Source organism: Macrosteles quadrilineatus, unplaced genomic scaffold (genome assembly GCF_028750875.1).
Source record: "Macrosteles quadrilineatus isolate MER2022 unplaced genomic scaffold, UCM_ALF_1.0 Scaffold_2__2_contigs__length_208266976, whole genome shotgun sequence".
Taxonomy (NCBI): Eukaryota; Metazoa; Arthropoda; class Insecta; order Hemiptera; family Cicadellidae; genus Macrosteles; species Macrosteles quadrilineatus.
In genome coordinates this window covers 83,491,333-83,512,190 of record NW_026542595.1, presented here as the reverse complement: position 1 = coordinate 83,512,190, position 20,858 = coordinate 83,491,333, and the positions used below count along the sequence as shown (strand labels likewise).

The 20,858-nt window shown below is 33.4% G+C and overlaps 1 long non-coding RNA gene across 1 annotated transcript in view; it reads left to right on the top strand.

Moving 5' to 3' along the window:
* The window catches only part of LOC128987014 (uncharacterized), a 77,498-nt gene extending 62,477 nt beyond the window's left edge, over nucleotides 1–15,021 (top strand). Inside the window, exon 3 of the long non-coding RNA XR_008490183.1 lies at nucleotides 14,994–15,021. This is a non-coding gene — a long non-coding RNA (uncharacterized LOC128987014). The remainder of the gene's footprint in view (nucleotides 1–14,993) is intronic.
* The last annotated feature ends 5,837 nt before the right edge of the window (nucleotides 15,022–20,858 follow it).

Below are 20,858 nucleotides of genomic sequence, written 5' to 3'. Positions count from 1 at the left end.
TACGAATTATTTTATCTTTGCTTCAATTATTATGCATTCAATAAAATAAAATAAATTGGTGACTAGGTTACAATATTCAACCATTGGTATAAGTCTGGTCCATCGATGATATACATCGATGGTCTGGTCTCAATATCATTTGTGACATACATTGAAATGCAACGTTTGATTTTATAATGTGACAACTATAAGTCCAAAAGTGTAAGTCGTATAAAACTATCAATTAGCATATAGTTGCAAATTTTTTAGTTCAATTGACGATTCAAACACAATATAAGTGATTAATTGCCTCTTTGTAATTACATGTAATTAATTAGGTTGCTCTACGTGAAGTTACCCGTAGTCGGTATGTTGGAATCAGCTACAAGATAGTATCAGAATCAGATCGATTGTTAAGGTATTCTGATTCTCCAGTAGCGATTCAAATACCAGTCGTCACGCCAACTTGCGATCCCTGTCCTAAATTAAAAGAAACTACATTACCTATTATGTAACTTGACATAAATTTTTGTGTCCAATATACAAGTACCTTAGTGACAGTGTAAACAATGATAAAGTTTTTTTTTACCCTTTAATCGTCATTTTTGGGAAGTACATTTCAAACGGTCTATACCAAATTAGTGTAATAGTACATAATTTACCTACCTACAATTTATATTGTTACTGTAATTATTTAGTTCTAATTAATTCGAAACCACTTTTTTCTTGGTTATTGCTCTATAGCATGTTTGTAAGTATTTACTTCAAATATATTCATTTAGTTCATTGTCGAAGAAATCTATTAACTACTAACTACCATTTACTTTTGTATACTGATCTATACGTCACATCGAAATGAAACAGCTGTAACCAATCTTTTTTTTGTTAGTGCGTCAAAGTATTTTAATAAGCTTTTGTTTTTTTTATATCAAATTAATTTATTACCATCGAAACCAGGTTACTAGGCCTAAAATTGTCTATGCTGTATTATAAACCCCATATAAATGGGACAGTTGTAGCCAATGATAACCCACTTACAGAGTAAAATTCTATCCTCTCTCTTAGTTTAGGCGTGGTTTAGGTTACTGTAATGCATTGGCATAAAAAAAACGCAAGTGTACAATAAGTTGCCCATTCCGAGTTTGTTGGCTTATTCCTATAAAATCAGTAATTTACTTCGGTGCAATCAGTTTGTGGCTTAATTCTAATAAATTTCCTCGCTACAACTTTATCAATTTCTAGTTCTAGACTAGCCACTCAAAGCTACTCCACTGCCACAATCAGTTTTGTAGTCATTGTATCGCAGCTCACAATGTAGGTAAAGTTATTCCCTTGCACGTATGTTTGTTGCTGCCAGGTGGATGTATTATTCACACAGCTCGTGTTTTCACATAATAACGTCACATCTCGCAGACGTGGCTGCTCTACCTCAGTGGTGGCAATGTTACATTTCATAACCAGAAGTCGAACCACTTATAAAGCAAAGTGATCGTTTAGTCCTGTTTTGTATGTCTTGACACTTTATCTATACATTTTCGCCCAAGGTTTCTGTTTGATGTTTGGTCTCAAATAATTCAGGAATCTTCTCACCACATTAAAAGATAACAGTATGTTAATCATACGAAAATAGTTTTTAGATTGGTTTCCATGAACATAATAAAAATTACGATAGTTGCATCAGATTTTTGGGGATTTTCTTATATTGATATTTAAATAAAACAGTCTCACAATAGTTAACATAAGTCAACATTTTTTAAACTTATGGATATCAAAGCGATGAATTATTAAAGAAAATAAGTAAAATAATAATAAAGCTAAAGGGATAATTATTTTAGCCTCATACTACGCTGCAAATGACAGAGGAAAGTACTAGGTATAAATGGAAACGAATGCATGTATATTATCAGTGAGCACATTAAACTGTCAGTCGGTTTGCCATGACACTTCAAAAAGTTATTCAAGAAAGTTTCTTGCCTTATTTCCGTTTCGATATCATCCTTAGGAGATTTCCTTATGAGCTTTCGGAGTTACAATGTTAAGCTTATACAATTTACCTGATTGGTTTTCATGGAAACACCAACTACCTGATTGGTTTTCATGGAAACAGACGTTTACTCTTAAATGTTAATGTTTATACAATTTCTTCAACGATTCAAAAGCTTAGAAATTTTACAAATACAAGTTAAAGTAAGGTTGAGAGGATGTTTTGTATCAGAATTTTTATCACTATTGCCATGGCTTATTCGTGTGTGAATGCGATGTGGATTAGGATGCTTTGTATTTTGTCTTTTTGACTAAGATCAGCTGTTCCCTTAATCAGGGCCATTTGTTAACATTTCAATCTTCAAGGACATCAGGGTTCGTTTTTAAACCATCGACACCTACTGTATATTTTTGATCCACATTTTCCTGCAAAAGAATTTAATATTTACCTTTTATGTTTCGCTTCGGAGCATGGCTGAAGCTAGTGTATGCATGAAACCACTCTAAATCCATAGACCTACAAATTTAAAACCAATTTGACCTCATGTTCTACACGCAGATAAATTCTCCTGTGTTTACGATCCACTTAATCTCAGAAGCAATAGTGTTTGGTTTGCCGAACGATCGCCTAGCTTTTACTGCACCTGTTGACTTTAAGGCTCCTTGTAAACTGAGGTCCTGCTTTAGTGTTGTGTGTCCTGCCACAGCCAAGACGGATCTGCCTAAGCCAAACACGTTTACGGAGGTGATTTTACTTCACTTGTTGATTTTACGACCTGTCCCTCGTAATACGAGCTTTACACAACCATCTGAAGGTTCTAACATACGTTCTTTGTTAGTACTTGTAAGTTGTCACTTGTATAAAACCTTTGTTAAGTCGTCGTCTGCTAAAGTGCCCCTTTTTAAACACTCTTGGTATTTTTTTCGTTCAGAGAAATACTAATCTGATATTTAAAACTTTTCCGTTAATTCACTGCCACTAGTTATTATATTAGGTTAGGTTAGGACTATGTTGACGGAAAAGGTCCGTATCAATTATATCATTCACAATTAAATCAATTATTTAAGGGACGCCACTATGTGCGTATTTTAACCCAAATATGAGTGAAGAATGAGTGGTGCGATCTTGTAGTATTGTTAGTGACTAAGGCCGACTTGTTCCTTAGACACAGCTGTTAATTAATAGCCCATACAGTCAATGCAATTTAAGGGACTTACAGTTTATAGTGGAATCCGAACCATATTTTTCCTTTTAATTAACGAATTGGTCTAATTATCAGGATAATACTGCGGCTAGTCGTAGTAAATTCACTAGACGTTAATCCACACCAGGGAGCATCGCATCTACAGTGCATGCTTATAAATTTCCACAATTCGTAAACTCCTAGTAGTTGGATTACAGGATGCCCCACCGTCCCAGTCCTAAACAAAGTCCTAACCTAACCTAATATAGTACTAATTAGTGGTAGTGAATTGACGGAAGTGATCGTGGTCTAACGTAAAAGGTTATTTGTTATTGTTAATCATTTAAGGATTTAATTCCAAGATTGTATGGAAATCCTATACTCGTTTACATTTGGTAGAGTGTGTGACTAGTGGGGGCTTTATTTATGACGACGATTCGTACACTATTGAACCGTTTTGTTTACTTGTGTGTTATTGACATAAAATTGGATCATTCGTAGCAGACGGACACGAAGACAGTTTTACTTATTTATTGAATTGCTATATGTCTTCAGCATAATTTATAAATTAGCGATGGAAATTGTTAGGAGTTATCGTTAAACTGACTTGCTACATCCATAACTTCCGTAGCTTGTAGCGTTTGCTTGTTACTTTCATAGAATAAAGTATGAAATAAACAATAAGATCTCCCCTTTGAAACAGCTGATGTAATTGATTCCATATGACACAGATATAGTAACAATCAATCAGTAAATTCAAGCAAAGTCTATGATCATTTCAGACCAATTTTATGTGATTCAGTTATAATAAGCGATAAAAGTGTTGGGAAGAAAAAGTCTAATTGAGGTTTCTGAATGGAAACCCAATCTTCTCATCCTGTCGTCATTTTCTCTTACATCCAAAGGTTGGCATTTTTGTTATCACTTTGAATGTCCTGGTAGTCTTTGTATTATACGCATTACATTAATATACATGGTATTACAAATCTCTGAGATAATGAGCATGCGTTGAAAGTGACAAATGAAGGGTTAAACCGACAACAAAGCCGTTGTCATCTTTTGTTAAGGAGAATGGCGACGATTTAAATCTTGCAGGATGAAATGGAATGAGATGATGAAGTATAACCATTGTTCTGTGAATACTTTTGCTTCAACAATAGGAAATTCAATTTGATGCAAGGTGCTTCTCAAATAATAAAATTAGTATGTTCTTGAAAATTGGATATAGATTCGGAGTAGTTGTTGTATAGCTTTTACAAAACAAATTATGTTACAGTAAACCTTAATTTAATTTAACTTATTACGTTTGCAAAATTAGCTCCCGAAATAAAACATTGAAGCAGTGATGTTTTTTAAAGGATTTGTTTTTAAATTTGACAACCTGTTAAAAGACAAATGTTTACTCGTTAAAATATTCATTGAGGTGAGATAATTGCCCAGGAAGTAATTAATTGAAAGTTATGAAGTACAAAACAGAACTCTGGGAAGTTCAATCTCCGCTGTGCGTCGACTTCCTTGTCTTGTTAATGTTAATTGGTTCATGTAACATTAACGACATAACTGTTTTGACATCACTAAAACCTAAACCAAACATCATCTGCGTTATGTTCGGTAAACTAACAACTTAATAATTGGAAAATCTTCAGAAATGCTTTTACGTAGACGTTCTAACATAATATAATAATAGTATGACAGAACTCTTAAAACATTCAGAAAATTATTGTATCTGCTTAGTATGTTATCTCGCATTATGAAGTAGCTTGCTATGTATTAAATCGACCACGTTCACTACCAAAATCAAATAGAAACCTATTAAGGTGCGTTTAATTTTTCCAACACGTATCATTAAAGTAGTGTCGATTTTGAACATTCCTTGTTAATTATCAAGTACTCTAACAATAAATCATATAACAAGTGACAGTCTATTTCACCGATAATTTCACGTCATATGAAATGCATGGGCGATGACACCCACCTTTCATAGCCATCTCGCTAGCGTTTATTTTTTTCAAATCGGTTTAATTAATGAAAACAAATCAACAGATTTTTTATGTCCAATTTGTTTATCAGGAAGTATCAAATTACATTTAATCGTACATTTTGTGTTTTGTGTTATTTTAACATCCTTATTTTTTTGTCGTATTCACAGCTTTTTTACCTGATTTATCATCATTATATTATTTTGCGACTTTAGACAACTGTATTCAATGAGATGCCATTCAAAGCCTGGAATATGATAAGTATCGACTGTCATTACACTACCATAAACCTCTACTCCTACTGTATGGCTTTACAATAAATTGTCCAGGACTATACTGTAGTCGGGATGGTTTTCACATTACTTCAGGGTAGGGATTGCGGCACTATCACATTTATAAAATCCATAAGTGAATATATGCGGGATTTGATCCTGACACCTCAGTGGCCGAAGTCCCACGCTTTACCTCTAGACCAGATTGCACCCCAAAAATGCAATGGAAATTGTATTATTCAATTTTAACATAACGATTAATATAGTTTTGTTTAATGATTTTTTATCACTTTTTTACTGAACCTATCAGTTTCGATGTAATACAAAATAATCTCTTACCAGTTTTTACACACATTGAGATACTCAATCTCCTGACAGTATGACACTCGCATGTACAATTAATACCCGTCTGACCATTATATGAATGCGACAGAGTATTTACGTATTCCAACACCAGGACAACAGATATATCAGGATACTTTGTCACAATCTCTTGTGTAATTAATGGCGCGTTCACGCCCAACTTCTTATTTATCCTTCGTCGCTTTGTTGCAAACTCACATAAAAGCAAATAGTTTTTCATCTCCCTCAATTTTACTCCATCGTGTTTGAAACGTTTCAATGTACTGAATACATTTTATGAAAACATTGAAATTGAAATTTTATTGTATGTTATCTTTTTTCGTACAGACTTGTGAGCATTTTTTCAAAAGTATTTATTTTATTTTGTAGTAAAACTTTACAAAAGCATATTAAAGCCAGTTTTCTATAGGCTAGTAAACTTAAAACTCCTTTCAAAAGACCTTCTGCTAACCTGGAAACGAATTTCATATCAAATCGGCTATGATCACCTTATTACTAAATTATTAGTTAGTTTCTCGAGATAACCCGAATTAAAAAATACAGAGTGGCATAAAAGAACTTTTATTTTCAATACTGAATATGTTGCGTCCAGCCGCTCCTTGTAAACTTTTTTTAACTTTCCTTGGTTTTGGCAAGAATTGAAGTACTTTCAAGTTGGTTTTCTGATCATAGGATTTGTCAAAGGCGAACTTCAAGTCTTGGATGTATACCTTAACCTTTAAAGTAAAATCATAGAAGTGGGAAAATGGATATAATTACCGAAAAAATCGAGCCTTTACAATAATACTTACTTGTAAAATTCCTTAAATTGTAATGTTTTATCAAAAAAACTTTTCAACTAGTAATATAAATTTGAAAGTAAACGGCGAGAATCTTATAATAATGTTTACTCACTGAATATGTTTATACATAATATTAGGACAAAGGTCATGGATTATTTTTATATGAGAACCAAACACTCACTTTTCCACGTAACCAAACATAATTTTAATGAAAATCTTTCACCAATTTTATAACTTGTTTCATACACGAAAGGTACCTGTGATCCCTTTAATTTTTAAACACCAGTGCGTTACCAGAGCATTGCCTCGGAGGACAGCTGCACTAGTCCCAGCCTGGGATCAATGCGGAGGTAGTACGTCCTACACAATCCCTTAATTACAACCGTCTCACTTAATTAGATTATATTGTGCCTTGGCAAATGATTGTCTTCGATAGTTCTCCGAGTACACCGAACCTGTTTATTTTGGATCATGTTGTTTGTGGATGTGTTCTTGCGAAATAATGTTTGAACATTTAGTTTGATTGTGTAACAGGATATTGTTTTTCGTTTCTGCTTTAAGAAATGTGTTATACAGGGTGAATAAAAAGCCAAGACCCCCCCCCCTTTAATATTTTCCCCATTAAATATACAGAGATATTCTTTTGGTGGTCGTGCAATCTTAGCAGGAAGTTTAATTTTATGATTTTGAAATTTTTGAGTGTCCCCCCAAAAGGGGGGATTTGGGGGGGGGGGGTAACTCAAATATTTTAAATGTAAACCCCCTTCAAGTGACACCTCATTTTGAAGTGTTTACAAAAACTTAAAGAATGGTGAAAACCAGAGGTCGCTATCCCTTCTCTATCCAAAATGGTAGCCAATATTACCATTACAAACTAATTTTACCATTGATTTTCTACAACATTTGACGGGCTACCATTTTGGATAGAGAAGAGATAGCGACCTCTAGTTTTCACCATTCTTTAAGTTTTTTTAAATACTTCAAAATTAGGTGTCACTTGAAGGGGGTTATACAAATCAATACGTTTACAATCCTGAAAGAAAATACACCTTGGTGTGTACCATAGCCATTTCTACATGTGTGTAGTTTCTACGTAGTCATTAAACTGTTTTGTAATTTTTTAGTCCTAGAGGTTAAAATACCTTAATCCTTCAATGTGATCACTTCACCGATTACGGATTAAGGTATTTTAACCCTTAGTATTAATTTAAATTGTGATCCGGAAGCAGAAACAACAAAAATGTTTGCGAGTCTGTCGGTGACACACAATATAATTGCATTGTAACAACAACAAAAAAAAAAAAATGAGGACAGGGATCAAGATTAAATAGTTTTTTCTCTTTTTTTCTATTCACTTGATTTTTTACAACATATTTGAATAATTGCATACTTACACTTGTAAATTATGCCTTGTATTTGTTGACTGCTGAAATACTATATCACGTACATTTGGTTCACGCGTTGAAGTTCAACTAAAGCCAAACAAATCCATTCATTGTCATTTTTTGTGAACTTCAATAACGAATTGCAGTGAACACGAGAACACACTAGAGTCTAGGCATTGCAGTGAACACGAGAACACATTAGAGTCTAGCATCATTCTGCCAACCAATTGATGTTTAAAATGCACGTTGTATCTCGGCAGTAACTCTAGCAATGATAATCATTCCCCTGCAGCATCGTGTTCGGTTAGTTCAAATTAATTTTATTACCTAACCACACTCGGTAATTGAAGTTTTATTTACTTAATAATTAGTCAATTAACATGATACAAATGAACATCATTCGTTTATATCGGCCCGATATGACACGTTTAGCCGATGTAATTAATTAAAATTGTGTCATGGGGTGGAATATTTTTAATGTTCACGTGAAGCTCGTTACCCATTTGAAATGCTAATTACTTTCGTTAGGCCTAGTTGAATTAAATATTGATTTCGACTTTTATAATTGAAACAAAGGGTAATTGGGCACGTAAATAAAATTTTACCATCAGTAAAACATATTTGTGTTGTTCCCATTACAAAAAACTTGGATTTTAATTTAATTTTAGTAACCTTGTTTAATAAGAATTATTGTTTAACGCGTTATATTTAAGTACCTTCATTAGTTTGATTAAATATTCATTACAACTCTTATAATTTAAATAATATATCATTTAATCGTCACGTGAACTAAAATATTGTTTTAATAGCGTGTTTTTATTTCTATTTACAAATGTAACGGGCTTAACTCAATTTTAATTACTTTATTTTTTTAGAATATTTATACTTATCTCAGACAAGTTGAAACCAACTTCCATAAATTTAAACAGTTTAAAAATGACTCCAAGAACGTTTTAATTAAGTCAAACTGCACGGAAGTGAAACAACAAACTTTGTGATAGTTTTCAGTGAGGGCGGAACCGTGTGTCTGGGGAGGGTCTGGACTCCTTATTCAATGTGATATACAGTATACATTGAGGGTCCTTCCCTTACGCTTCAGAGGGTCAAGAGTAAGGGGTGAATTCCCCCAGCTGCCGGATTGTTTTATTCAGTGTATTGTAGGAATGAGAAATGATTAAGCACGGGTAACAATGGAGAAATTGTAATTAAATTAGTAAATTATGCAAAGGTTTAATTGTTGTCTACATTTTTATGTTTCTTTTGTGTTGCAGTTTTAAAATTTAACTCAATATATACAGTGTGTAAATTAAGTATGGAAACAAATCTGTATTTTTTAAACCAAAATAGATAGAAATATTGGGTTTGTGGCATTGACTGTTAACCAAGGTTCCGCAATTTTTTGCATCAGAAAAAATTTTTCACCCCCTCAGGGGGGGTAGGGGTAGAGGGTAACTTAATTTTTTTAAATAGCAACCCCTATTGAGTGACCTCTCATTTTGAAGGGTTTGTCAAAAGAAATACAATGCCGTAAACCTGAGGTCGATATCTTACCCCTAACCAGAATGGCGGCCATTTTAAATTTCGAGATGGGCAAACGAAATCCAGTGTGGATACCCATAATTTACCTTTTAAATGGGTTACATTGGGTAAGCCGAACTCCAGATACCATTATTAGATTGAAAAGTGGATGTTTTTATCGTATTCAAAATTTTGCCCCAGCCCCGTGCAGAATGATAAAAAATCCGTTTATCCTAAAATAAATGGTGGTCAAGAACCAAATGTCAATTAATTATGTTTATAATTATGTAATAAAATTATAAAAAGACATTTTATAAAAATTATTATAGTAATTAAGTAAGAGAGGAAATTATGAAATAGTAAATTGAAATTTTAGAAATAATTTAAGTAGCTTTGGTTATCTCAGCTCCTTCGAAATGCAGATGCACAACGTAGTTTAAAAACGGTTTCTAACTTGGGATTTCCCATTTACCCTTTCTTATCAGTAGCTGTTTGGGTTTCTAAAGGATATTCTTTCGATAATGTTTCATCTACTCATTCTGGTTTAGTTAATTTTGTAGAGAGAGGTGTATTCAAGTGCTTCTGTAGTTTTGTTTAACAATGGTTCTTTTAAGTACACAGCAAAAAATTGACATTCTCCGCATTGTTGGGTATGGGGATAGTTCACGTACATATCAAGAAACTTGTGAGTTATTTAATGAACTGTACCCAGATCATCAAATAAACCGATCTACGGTAAGTAAGATCTGTACTAAGTTCTTGGAAACAGGGGATGTAGCAAATAAAGCTAAAACTGGTCGACGTAAATCAGTTGTAACAGAAGACATGACACTGAATGTGCTTTTGAGTATTCAAGAAAATCCCATTACATCTACTCGTCAGCTCGGTAGTAATCTAGGTTTAAGTCACACTTCGGTTCATAAAGCTCTGAAAGCCGAAAAATTTCATCCTTATAAGGTACAGCTAATTCATGAATTGAACGAGGATGATTTTGATCGTCGAATTCAATTTTGTGAAGAAATGATGCAGCGGTGTATCCAAGATCCGTTATTTAAAACAAAAATAGTATTTTCTGATGAAGCCTCATTCAGCCTCAATGGACACGTCAATAGACAAAACTCGAGGTACTGGTCTGATGAAAATCCACATTGGGCTCAAGAATGCCATACACAAAACCCTCAGAAGATTAACGTTTGGGCAGGAATAGTTGGATTTAGGGTAATTGGACCTTTTATAATTGAAGGTAATTTAAATGGTGATCGTTATCAGGGCCCTGTTTCATAAAAATACTAGTCTAGTATTTACTAGTCCATGGACTAGTAATACTAGTGTATTTTACAAGTCTACGTTTCAAAAACCTACTAGTGTAAAATACTAGTTACTAGTGTAGGGACTAGTATTACTAGTGGTTTTTACTAGTGTAGACAGCAATGTGTTTCATAAAGTTTTACTCTTGTAAATTACACTAGTAAATACTTGCTATTTCCTACCAACCTCTCTTCACCCGTATTATTTGAAGTAGACTAGTATTTTTGGAAAGAGAGCTATTTCATTACTCACATCATTAAAAAAAATGAATTATTAAGTTCTTTTTGCAAGTGCGAATTGGCTCACGAATAGATCTGTGAGTGCTAAAATGATAATTTATTAGATATAAATTACAATCAATAAATGTGGCGTGGTACAAAATGAGTGAAATTCAATTTTATAATGTATGTATAATCGCCCTATTAGAATAATTATGATTAAGTTATCAATTTCTGTGAATTTTTAGTCTAATTTTACTTGAGTTAAATTTCATGGTTATATCAACTATTTAGCTATCACAGAGAAAAAATTTTTAAGCTTTGATAGGAACCAAATTAAAACCGCATATCGTTTTGAATACAAAGATGTACAAAAATGTATTAATCAGATTATTTTACACCCAATTAAGGCTCTCGGTTTTATTTAAAGACATTTTAATAGGAAATAATAGTAAGGCAATTTTAAATACCCCCGCCGCAGCAAACCTGCAGACTAAGCGAATTTCCATTTGCCTGATTGGATTTAGACTAAAATGTCTCCTTAAAAATATCACATTTATTCCCTATTTAAATAGAATCAGTTTAACACATACTTAGGTTTGCTGCAACAGGGAGGGTAAAAGTGTTTTTTTAATGTAAAATGTTAATAGTTAGTAAGAAATAAAAGCATTTTCCAAATCTGGGCAAAATATGTTAATAAACAAGCACACCACAACGGTTTACTTATTCTCCATAAGAATAACATGAGAATTTTAAATTAACAATTTTTTGGAATTTTCTCCGTAACCATTAGGCGCATTATAACGCTTCAATATACTAAATTATTTGTTTTTTTAAGCTCTACAAAATAGTTTGGAAAGAAATTTCAAAATTTTATGTTTTTTGGGTCAAAAATAGGAAAAACCCATTTTTACCCCATAAAAGCCCCCATAAACCCCTGTTCCCATGGTCCGATCATGCTGGTTCGCGAACTCGTTCGAATAAACGTAGGTTTACACGTTTGTACCAAATTTCATCAAAATCGGATCATTTTTGCTCGAGTTATCGCGCTAACGGACACATATATATATATAAATATATACATATATATATATATATAAATATATATATATATATGAATTTGAACGGATGGTGTTTTTGGCCTCTAGGGACCTCAAAACGACAAAAAAAATCGGTCCCGGGTCCAGGTCCTACCATGAGTACTACGGTAATAGCTTATTCCCTATATGGGAAATTCGCTAAAAGGAGTTGCATTGTATTTTTTGAGGTGCTTATTATTTGCTTCCGTAAATAGCTAAAACCCTGTGATGTACTAACAATTTTGTAGACCTATATTTGATTTTTGGGCGTTGAACTTAACTGCTTATCATAAAACATTACTTTCAATCCATTTTGGTATTCTGAATTTGTTATTCAAAGTAGGTAATAAAAAAAATTGGTTGTTGATTAGAGCTATTACTTTAATGTAAAAACATGTAAAAGTTTAATTAATGCAATAAAAAGTAGAGTGGCGCAGATTTGGACCAGGGACCGACCACATGACAAGCGAGAACTCTGCCTCTGAGCTAAGCCCTGCCGTAGCGCCTATGCCATGTTTTACTATACTTGAAAACCTACTTCTCTATTGCTTGTAACGGCGTTGCAATTATTTGTTACATCAATAAACGTTTAGGCTTATTACTCATGGTTTGTAGACTCAAAATTAGAATATCACCAAATGGTTTTCAACCCAAATATTCTTATGCATTCGAATATTTGAAAACATAGGTTAGGGTACTTGAAAACGTTCCAAACAAAATGTCCTTAGACGATTTAATTACATTCAAAATTTGAGTCTTCTTTTCTTTAATCATAGCAAGCTAAATTTTATATGTCAGAATAAAACAAAAACCATACAAATTGTTTGAATGCGGCAGCAACAGATCAACTTTTTTACCCAACTCTGTTGAGCGCCGCAACTAGGCCTACAACCGGCTACTACAATCACCGTGTTGATTGCAGCGACGCGACGCCGCGCCGCGCCGTCGGCGGGCTCATTGATGAACATAAATAATAGCGTTTTGATAAATAATATGTGATTGTTTTACTTATGTGTCTATATAGTTATTAATTTAAAGAAAACACTGCGTTTCTACAACTATTTACTTTTTGTATCAAATGAAAACAAAATTAAATCCCTTTATGAATGGTTTGAAAACCCGTGATTGAGGTTAGAAATTTGTTTTGAGAATTTACCTTGTAAAGTTGGTCACGTGACTAGTAGTTTTGGTCACGTGACTAGTAAAATACACTAGTATTTACTAGCGGTATAAAAACGTTTATGAAACACAAATTAGTAGGACAGGTAAATACGGGACTAGTATTTACTAGACTAGTAATTACTAGACTAGTATTTTTATGAAACAGGGCCCTGGACCTGTTGCGCGAGTCTATTGTACCCGCTATTTCAAGAGAGTTTCCTCCTGAGGATGAAGAGCATGCCGTGGATGAAAGTATTTGGTTTCAGCAAGATGGCGCTCCACCCCACTTCGCTGTAAATGTAAGGGACTATTTGGACCAGACTTTTCCAGATCAGTGGATAGGTAGAAGGGGTTCCATAGAATGGCCTGCAAGATCTCCCGATTTGTCCCCTTTGGATTATTTTTTATGGGGATATCTTAAGAGTAAAGTGTATGTAAATCGACCAGAAAACTTACAAGAGCTTTCAGAAAGGATTCTGGCGGAAGCACGGGCAATTGATCAGCAAACAATTGGCAGAGTATTAAACGAATTTTACAATCGCTTAGGACTTTGTCAAGTTGCTCTTGGCCATCAATTCCAACATCTATGAATTATTCAGGTAATAGCAGCAAACATTACTTTAATAGTAATACCTTTTGTCTGTGTGTGTGTTTTACAGTATTAAATTAGTGTTATTATGTGTTATTATTTATGATGTGTATTATTTGTGCTCTAGATTATTTATTTCCTGTCTTATCTGTACTTCAAACAATTCGTTTGTGACAGGTTTAGCGGTACAAAAGCTATAAAATGACTGATCACTCAATAGGGGCTACTATAACAGGCATTCAACATTTTTAATTGGTGAAATGGGCGCTTTTTTACCCAATCAAGTTTTTGAATGCCTGCCATTTCGTCTAGGGATGACATATCGACCTAAGATTTGTGCCACTGCTTTTGTCTTGACAAACCCTTCAAAACGAGGGGTCACTCAATAGGGGTTTGCGTTTAAAAATTTGGGGCTGCCCCCAAAATCCCCTATAAAAACCCCCTCTCTTACTTAATTACTATAATAATTTTTATAAAATGTCTTTTTATAATTTTATTACATAATTATAAACATAATTAATTGACATTTGGTTCTTGACCACCATTTATTTTAGGATAAACGGATTTTTTATCATTCTGCACGGGGCTGGGGCAAAATTTTGAATACGATAAAAACATCCACTTTTCAATCTAATAATGGTATCTGGAGTTCGGCTTACCCGATGTAACCCATTTAAAAGGTAAATTATGGGTATCCACACTGGATTTCGTTTGCCCATCTCGAAATTTAAAATGTCCGCCATTCTGGTTAGGGGTAAGATATCGACCTCAGGTTTACGGCATTGTATTTCTTTTGACAAACCCTTCAAAATGAGAGGTCACTCAATAGGGGTTGCTATTTAAAAAAATTAAGTTACCCCCTACCCCTACCCCCCCTGAGGGGGTGAAAAATTTTTTCTGATGCAAAAAATTGCGGAACCTTGGTTAACAGTCAATGCCACAAACCCAATATTTCTATCTATTTTGGTTTAAAAAGTACAGATTTGTTTCCATACTTAATTTACACACTGTATATTCTTAAGACTCATACTTAACCATTATTTGCTTAAAAAACTGGTGAACTGTACTCAACTGGGGATGTGAGTACAGGATCGAGTAGCATGTGACTTGCCATTTTGCTTTTAACTTGGTTTGGATAGTTTTAATCATAGGTCTTGTTAAAAGTTACTAATAAGTGTTTCTTTTATTTTCAGATTAGCATCCGTCATGAGAATTATCATGTAAGTACTTTTAACCTGTTTAACCATGATATATTTTGGCAGTTGACAAAATAAAAGTAACTTACATAATCGTGCACGATTTTTCAATTCTTGGTAGGATTGTTAGATATCGCACTGCAAAAAAAAACCCACCAAAAAAGTTTTTTGGTAGCCTAATTTTACTTACCACGATTCAAGTCAACGCTGGCACCACTAGAGGTCATAGCCTATACTGAATTATGGCATGATCTCACATTTGATTATATGTCTAAAAAGCTATAGGCCTAACACATAAAAAAACCATAAGCATTAATTTGTTTAACAAACGCAGAAACAAATATTTTAGTGAGATGATCACTAAACTTGTAAGAAATTCTGTGTCCCACCTTCGCATCCTATAACGATGATATCCCCCTGCTCGGAGAGATGTACACCTCACTCTAGGTTATTCCTACTGTTTAGTTAGGCGAGAGCGGTCTAGTGGTTATATCGCGTGACTTCGGTCCCTTAGGTCTCGGGTTGAATCCCGCCAAATTAGTTGCACTAGCCAAATTGGCCAAATTGGTTGGACCCCTAGGTCCAGCCTGAAAAACAATAACTGCTTCGTGTTTAGCGTAAAAAAGGCTTTATCGTCGCGGCTTTATCGTATAACTAAAAAATTTGGTGATTTGAGGAATATGAACCCGGGACCTCTGGAACAGAGAGCACAGTGCACTCTGCTCTGAACCCGTAATCCCACACTCTACAACTATTATCGGGACCACGTAAGTTTGCAGTTGGTGGCAGCCAATCACAAGACAAGGCTAGTGCGACGTTGCCACATCGCCCGTTGACAACACTAATTAAAATATACTAAGCAATATTTTCAAATCAGCTGGTATTATTAGATTTGGTAACACCGCACGGTTCTCATTGGGTCATTCAAAACCATATGGTAATTAGGCTCCTCCCTCAACCGCAAACTTACGTGGTCCCGACAAAGACCATTTCTCCACCCAACTACGAGTAGGAGACCATTAGTGTTTTAACATGTCACTAGCGTTAAAAACATTTGAATGAATGCTAACATTTTAACTTTACTCACTCACAATTTTTTTTCAATCATGTCACCTGATGTGATGTTGTGTTCTGACGTTATCTGAAGGCTCGCCAGAGGCGGTATTGTGACGAAATGATACTGTAAACCACATTTCACACGTGCTGACATCGGTGACGTTCTTCGATCCATCTCAGTTATTTATACTCAACCATGTCTCTTCCCTACTTACCGAATGGTTTACTGCTTTAAAATTGTATACAAAAAAGCATGTTTATAAAGTTTAATTTTAAAATGTATCCATCTAATTTTTTAATGATTTATAACGGTTATAAACACATTTGACTTTGTGAAAGGGTAATAAAATGAGAAGAAATCAGGTGATCCTTATGTTATATTAGTATTACTATTTGTGCTTTGCAACGTGGCGAGAATGCAGAAAATATGAATATGCATCTTTGAGGCTAAAGTAAAACGTGTTTCATTTCTAGTTGAAGTCTGAATTCGTGATCTGCTTCTAAAATAAAATGAAATTTATTTTCATCATAAACAGCTCTTTTTATACAATATTCAGTGTTATATTTAATCAAATCCTTGTCCTAACTCAATCTTATAATATCTAACTGCATTTAAATAAGTTAGGAGAAGTTTACGGTTTGTGACTCCTTCAATTAAAGATTTTTTAAATATGTACACATTTCTGTATAGATTTAATAATTCATACAACAAATAAGCACGCCACTCGTGTAGTTAAAGCTAAGCTCCAAGTCGCCGTGTTTGGATTAGTTACATCGTGCGTAACATGTGTTTTTTTTCAAATATGTACTTCGTTTCTACGAATTTTATTATCAGACCACGAGTGCGAGATTATGTATTATTACTGCTCATAAAAAAAATTCTGTTTAAGACATTGTGTTTATCCCCACAACACATGCTCCAAAACTATTAATGGGCAACACTTTTTATTCTGCACATTCTTAAACTAATGCAAACCTGTAAAGAATATATTAACCTAATAATTCTTCTCAAGAATTCTACTAGGTGTAAGATTCGCTCTAAATGAAAAGTGAGAGTGATGTGTCTCTCAAATTCCCTAGCGAGATGCTCGACAAAAGCTTCCCAAGACATGTAGAGATGAAAAATGCTTCCGATTTATCTGAGGCCTAATGGTGTAGCCTAACGTCTCGGGCTATTCGTCTGAAACGCGGATTAAAACGAATGGACGAAATAAGTCTTCGTTGCGTGTTGGTGTTGGTGCCGAGATCATAAAACTGAACCACAGTCATTAATCGGATCACGGGTGATGATTGGTCGATATTTTGGAGGGTTAAAACTTAATCTGAGGGTCTAGTATCTCATGGGTTATATATTTAATTATTGTTGGCCCAACTGGAAATTCCACCCCCAAGGTAATGCTGTCAAAAGTTTTTTTTTTTTTTTTAGAGTAACATAAATGACGAAGTTACATTGAACCACCGAAAGTGCTGATGATAATTGCCGAATATTGTTGAATGCATATTTTTTTATTTATTTGCTAAGCTACAATGATGTAGGTTGTAGAAGCTTTTATGCCACGTAAACCTTTTCAGTAGAAAAATAAGGTAGGCAAATTTAATTTTAGAGTGTAGTGTACTCTTAGAGTGGCTGTTTTTCTAAACATAAACAAAATTTGGGATTTTTACCTAAAAGGCAATGTTTATACAGACGGAGACATGTTCTAATCTTTAGTATAATCCACTAAAATATTATTAAAATTTTATACGTATAAAATTAGTCTATAACGATACATAACCAGGTTTACCCCCACACAATTCCGAACTGGGCTTAGAAATTCCGGCGCAATTTAGAGATCATTTTAGTGGAATGATATCTATCTCCAATACCAAACAGCGCTATCATTGGCTCAGTTGCAATGTCTGTTACACGAGCATATCATTTTATAGGAATACTTAACCCAGGTGTTCATGACAATTGTATCTCACAATTGTTCAGTTTATGTTGAATCACCATAATACGCGAATATCTATCGAGTTCAATGCGAACTAACGTGTCGTTAGGTAGTTATAGGCTAATTAGTGAGCGCATAACTCTTACGTATGCTAAATTAATGACCCAATAATAGGGTAGATTTTATAGTGGTTGAAATGGGCAGAAAATATTTAAAGGGTCAAAACTCATTCCACCTCATCAGTGGGTGTGTGGTTTGGTAATTAAAACAATTGCATAGAATATGTGGTTGCGAATGAACTTGACACTCAGAATGCATTATTAACTAAATGTCTAATTATGATTCTAATTGTGTTTTTAATAGGCCTTACAAATTTATTCTTGTTTTATATTACAGTTACTCACATCACAATGTGGTTAGAAAAATTCATGATGAGTGATATTGCGGATGCACGGTTACCAGAATTGACAAAAAAATCTATTACCTCGAGCAGACCTAAAAATATCTCCAAAAAATGTTTTAGTAGGTTTTAAACAATAATTGAATTAGGTGTATTAAAAAATAACATTTAAATTGAACATTTTAGTAACATTTACGTATCAAAAAATAATAATGCGTCATTGTAGTGGTGTTATCTTGTAATAGTAATTTTATACATTTTGTATCATTTGACAACTATAATTCTCATGGTAACTATAACTCAAATTCTCGTGGTAATATGATTCAGGTGTCCCGTATGCAGTCTCAAAAAAATGTTTTTACTGTAAGAATTTTTGTAATCGTTGTCTTAAAACATGTAGTTTGTATGCATAACAATATGCTTCATAAGTTCAAACATTTATGATTAAGAGCAAAGTACTGTATGATTTATGATATCTTATGTATTAAAAGAGAATCATCTTTATCTATGCTATATTCAGTGGTAAAGATCGCTTTAGAGATAAAACAACATAAAATTTAACCAAGATGAGAACCGAGTTTAATTGATTTCATACCCGTCAGTGGCTGAGCGTGTCTTATGAAATATTACGTTCATTATTACACTCTTAAGTTATTTGATTCCAGTGCGCCAAGTATCTTCCGATATTATAAAACCATCAATATTTTATGTTATAACGTTTTACTAACTGTATGTGTTCGATACAGTATATTTATCACAAGTTGTTTATTATACTTTAATCATGTGTACTCTAAATTAATTTTGAGTCCAAATGTAGCTGCATACACTACACTATCTCATTACAATATATAATCATTTTTTTATGAACTAATTCGTCAGTTACACGTATAAGCAAAAATGTGTTTATATATTTTTAAAATTATTCATGCTCTGAAGACAGTATGGTACTAAACATTTATTTTGTAATTTGTAAAAATCTCCATGAAAGTTGTCTTTTTAACTTTCCTTGGTGTTATTTATATTCGCATTAGTTTATTCCAGTTTGTATTATTCACTGTTTAAATTTCCTGAAATTATGAAGTTTATAAAAAGCTTATGATACCCAACGTAACCGATCACATTACAAGGTGAATATTATCCTTAAAGTCCAGGATGGAAAAGAGTTTTTATTGATCCTGGAAACTCAATTGTACAATTACGTTTTTTAAACATCTGCTTTGCCCGGTTTCAGTGAAATATCAACTATTAAAACAAAATTGAAAAAAAGTGATCGCAAATCAAAGCAACAAACACATCCCAGTTTTTGTATTTTTATGATACGGATCAACGAATATTTATTTTCCAAACTTCTATATTTTTCAAGTCAATATGAAGACTACAAAAAAAAAAAAAACTGTATGATCTTTCCGGTATAACAATTATTTTGCCAAACAATTTTACGTGACTAAAAGATAGACAAATTATTATTACAACAATATACAGATGTACAGTCAAGACACAAAGTATGTTCCGTACAATGTAGAAGGTAGATCATATTATGCCCGATGCATGTCGTGCTCACTGGCAGTTACCGCGATATACTCCTCGGCAGAGCAAACCGAATACCTAGAATTTGTATCTTCCACCGCAACCCACGATATTTTATTCCCTTCAATTCAAAGATTTGTGTATTTCCCCGCAACGTTCCAGTTTTTTTATTCCCTTCGATTAAACAATCTAGTTTATAAACGCTTCTGTTGTAGTTTGAAACATGTTTATGTGAAAATCTGTTTTTGTGATTATAAAATTTTAAAATCTTATTAACATACCTTCGGATTTATCAACGGTGACAGGTGTATATTTATTTTCAAATATATTTGTTTAAAACTATATTTAACGTTTCCTACTTTGATACAAAAATTAACAAAAGTTATGTTACCGCTGAACATTTTACCTCCGTGTTTTTCATGTTGAAAGTCAGTTTAAAATCAAGTTTTAATAATTGATATATTTAAATTACTGAAAGATTACATATATATTTTGCTGTTGGATTTGGTTTATTTATACATTTATAATATGCATTTCATCCCAGTCTTGTGTTTATAAACAATCCTTGTGCATACAGTTTAACCTCTTAGAAGGACTTGAGTTTGGAAAATGATACTTTCCATAAGTCTTCTTTGGATTTAGGCCAAGACCAACAATACTGATTTCAAATTCGAGCTCTTATAGAAGCGGTTAGTAAATTTGTATATCCAAGTGTATAATACGAAAAATGCATTTTTTTATTTAGAAAACGTACACAACTAAACGGGACATTTTTTGTTACCACTTTAACATTCCTAATTACAAACATAGTGACGTCACTACAATGGTTTTGCGTGTACATGTGTTGATATCTGACAACCATTTCAACTGCTGTACCTGTTTATGTAATGAAATGGATTGTAAACATATTTAGCTTTCAGCTGATGTCATACAAACTTTGCACTTAAT